We start from the raw sequence: 3907 nt of genomic DNA, 5'->3' as shown, positions 1-3907 counted from the left end.
CGGGGCTGATCCGGATGGTCGCGGAGGGGGCACTTGAGCAGAGACAGGAATGAAGTGGGGGACCAGCAGATAGCATAATGGTTATGTCACTGGACTCCCATGTAGTTGATCCCGGTTTGAGTCCCAGACCTGGCAGCTCACACTCACACTGGGCACGTGAGCATGCGTGCCCAAGATCCTCAGAGGAGAATGGAGGAGAAGGGATTGCAGTGTGGCCATTCCCCTCTGGGGGTGACTCCTTGCTTTCTGTCTCTTAGTCTCTCTGGGGAGTGCACACACCCTATAGTGAAAATCTTCGTAAAAAGAAAAAAAAGGAATCAAGTGGGAATATGGTCATATTGTTTTCTTTATTTAGTTTTAGTTTGGTTATAGGGTGCACACACTTGATGGAGACAGAGAGAAAATATCCCCAGCAGGGGTGACCACACCACAGCCCTTCCCCCACTTTCCTCTCAGGACTGGGGCACACTCATACGCATGGACAGTATGTTTTTTTTCAAGCTACTGGTTTGGGACTTGAACCACACAGTCGGCCATGTAGAATCCACTCGCCTAACCTCCATGCCACCGGCTGGCCCTGGTCGTTATTATGATGCTTCTTCTGCAGTTTCCTCCAGCGCTTAGTCCTTTCCTTGTCTGAGTTTCTACAAGGCAGTGAGCAGTGAGCGAGGGCCGAGGTGGTTCCCATCTCCGGTGCTCCTGTGGCTGTCGCCCTGTAAGCGACTGTGGGACTCGTCCCACGTTTCTATACCTGAAGTTGTGGGGTGTGTGAACATGAGGTCCAGGTTCTCAGACCGCCAGGGCAATGGGCTTTTCTGCCTCTGATCTTCCTCCTGTTCCTCTCTACCTCAATTCCACAGTACCTCAGACGGTGAGCAGGGCACCTGCCTGCTCCAACTTTTATTTCATTATTTTTAAAATTTTATTATTTTTAAAAATTGTATTTATTCATTCACTTTATTATTATTATTATTTAATTTGACCAGAGAAAGAGAGAGAGAAAGTGAGAAAGCAAGCCACCAGGTCCGAGACTAACCATGGTCACCGATGTGGGAGTGCCCAGTGCCTTAATCACTACACCGCCTGCTGGTCACCTTATTTTATTTATTTATTTAGCCACCAGGTCCAGGACTCAAAGCGTGGTCGGCCTTGTGGGAATGTCCAGCACCCTTACCACCATGCCACCTGCTGATCCCACCTTAATTTATTTTTTAATTTACTAGAGGGAGCATGCACTTGGCAGAGAGAGAGAGAGAAAGAGAGAGAGAGAGAGAATCCATCGATGGGCCTAGTCAACATGCAATCCCTTCTGGATTTACTCTGTCGGACTTTGGACGTGCATATACACACACCTAGTGTGTTTGTCAGGCTGCAGGGGCCAGGATTCAAATTATAGTTGGCCACGTGGGATCCACCTCTCTTAACACTAGGCTAGGAGGCTGGTCCATTTTTAAAAAGTTCATGATGGGGCCGGCAGGTGGCACAGTGGTTAAGGTGGTGGCGCAGTGATTAAGGTGCTGGACTCCCACATAGTTGACTGTGGTTTGAGCCCCGAACTTGACAGCTTGCTTTCTCGCTTTCTCTTTCTCTCTCTCTCTAGCCAAATTTAAATAATATCAGGCAGGCGCACGGATCTGCGCAGGCACATGCATGTCCTTCATAGGGAGGCGGGATGGTCTTGGGTTCGATGGTAGGCCAAGGGGCAGGTGATTGCTCACAGTCAATATCAAAAGTCCAAAAGAATTTCCATCTTTCTGAGCATGCAAGATGAAATCGAGACAGTAGAGATCACCAGGGACATTTTCCTTCTGGGCAGAACCTGCTTTATCCCTCCATACCAGTTCCAGAGCAATCCCATGGATATGGTGAAATTGGCTTCACCTAGAGAAATGTCTTCACTTCTCAAAACACCCTGGGATTTTCATCAGCTTGGTGAGGGTGAGGTCCGGGAAGAGGCCTTGTCAGCAGGGGCCTTGATCTCATCTTCATGCCAGGTCTTGGGTTTGACCAACATGGGAACCGGCTGGGGAGGGGCAGGGGCTGCTACCCCTTCCTGAGGCCTGTCTGCAGCAAGGAGGAGTGAAACCCTACACCGCCACCTTGGCTTTCAAAGAGCAGATTTGCCTCCAGGTCCCAGTGGACGTGATGAGGAAGGTAGATGAAGTTCTTTGGTCTCTGAAGTCCAAATGACTACAGCCAAGTAAGTAATCTGGGTTTTGGACCAGAGTAAATGACAATATATGTATCTTTCCCTTGTCAAAAATTGGTTAAAACTGCACGAGTAATGTGATTGGACTGCATTTAAAAAATGTAATTAGAAATACTAACATACAACCAAAAAAATAACAAATAATTATTTTTTAAAAAATTCATGATAGTGGGACCAGCAGTTGGCATAAAGGCTATGTCGCTGGACTCCCATGTAATCAACCATGGTTCGAGTCCCGGATCCAGTGGCTTAAACTCATGCCAGGCACGTGTGCGTGCGTGCCCAAGATCCCAAGAGGAAAATGGAAGAGAAGGGATTGTAGCATGGCCATCCCCCCTGGGGGGGGGTGATTTCTCGCTTCCTGTCTCTTAGTCTCTCTGTCTTTCTGGTGAGTGCACATGCCCTATAGCAAAAACCTCTCCAAAAAGAAAAAAAAAAATCATGATACAGCACATGGTCGTGCACGTGGTAACGAGAAAGAGAAGTGCCCTCCACAGGGTCTGGTAACCATGATCCCCTGCACCCAGTCCCCTTGGCCTCCGGCCCCTCCCAGCACTCACACGCACATACTGGTGTGTTTAAGGTAGAGGGGGGCTGAGGATTTGAACCACGGCCGCCCTTCTTGGGCAGCACATTACTCCTGCACCACAGAGCTGGCCCGGTCGCCCGGCTTCTGTGGTTCTCCGGGAAACTGGCCATCGGCCCAGTCATGGGGTGAGGAAGAAGGAGCACGAGAATAGAAGGTCTAAATTTAAACCGGGTAGGAGGCTTCAGGGAGCCAGGGGTGCCTTGCAGCCACACCCTCCTCCCGCCCCTCCTGGAGTGGAAACTGTTTGGCTCCTGGCTGCCCAGGCTGGTTTCCTCCCCGGGAAATAATGTCTCACCACGACTGAGGAAAGACCCATCCCCTGGAATTTCCCTGCAGCAGCGAAACAGGCTCCTGGCCCAGCTGCTGGGACACGGGACAGGCTCAGGGCCTGCTAGTGCACGCCCGGAAACACAGAGACAGAACCAGACCGTGCCGGAGCCCTCCCGGGGCCTTGGGACCAACTCTGCTCCCGCTTAGCCTTCATCCGCCGCCAGGAGTACATCGGCTCCTATTCCTGAACTGTTTTCACATTACGGTATTGCGATCCTTTAAAATAGTTTAAAAGAAGAGAACATCAAAAGAATCATCCTAGGAAATTCCCAGGTTATTTACTTTTTCTTTCTTATTTATTATTATTTGCCATAAGGCGCGTGTGCTCGCCAGACAGACAGAGAGAGAGACAGAGAGACAGAAAGCGAGAAATCACTCCCCAGGGGGATGGCCACGCCGCAATCCCCTCTCCTCCATTCTCCTCTCGGGATCTTGGGCACGCACACACGCCCAGCGTGAGTTTTAAGCCGCTGGGTCCAGGACGCGAACCGCGGTCTACTACATGGGAGTCCAGCAACATAGCCATTACACTAACTTCTGGTCCTTGTTTGTTTGTTTTTGCCATAGGTCACTTGAGCTTGTTGGGGAGAAAGAGACAGAGAAACAGAGAGAGAGGGAAAGTGAGTAATCGCCCCCACCCAGGGGGCATGGCCATGCTGCAATCCCTTCTCTTCCCTTCTCCTCCTAGGATTTTGGGCATGCATGCATAAGTGCCTGGCGTGATTTTTCGAGCTGCCAGGTCTGGGACTTGAACCGTGATTGACCATGTGAGAGTCCAG

At 50.4% G+C, this 3907-nt stretch overlaps 1 pseudogene; it reads left to right on the top strand.

The window, feature by feature from the left end:
- Nucleotides 1-1709: 1709 nt before the first annotated feature.
- On the top strand, nt 1710-2190 carry LOC102483276 (5-formyltetrahydrofolate cyclo-ligase pseudogene; annotated as a pseudogene).
- The last annotated feature ends 1717 nt before the right edge of the window (nt 2191-3907 follow it).

This window comes from Tupaia chinensis, unplaced genomic scaffold (assembly GCF_000334495.1).
Source record: "Tupaia chinensis unplaced genomic scaffold, TupChi_1.0 Scaffold149383_1, whole genome shotgun sequence".
Taxonomy (NCBI): domain Eukaryota; kingdom Metazoa; phylum Chordata; class Mammalia; order Scandentia; family Tupaiidae; genus Tupaia; species Tupaia belangeri.
This window is presented reverse-complemented; position numbering and strand designations above follow the sequence as displayed.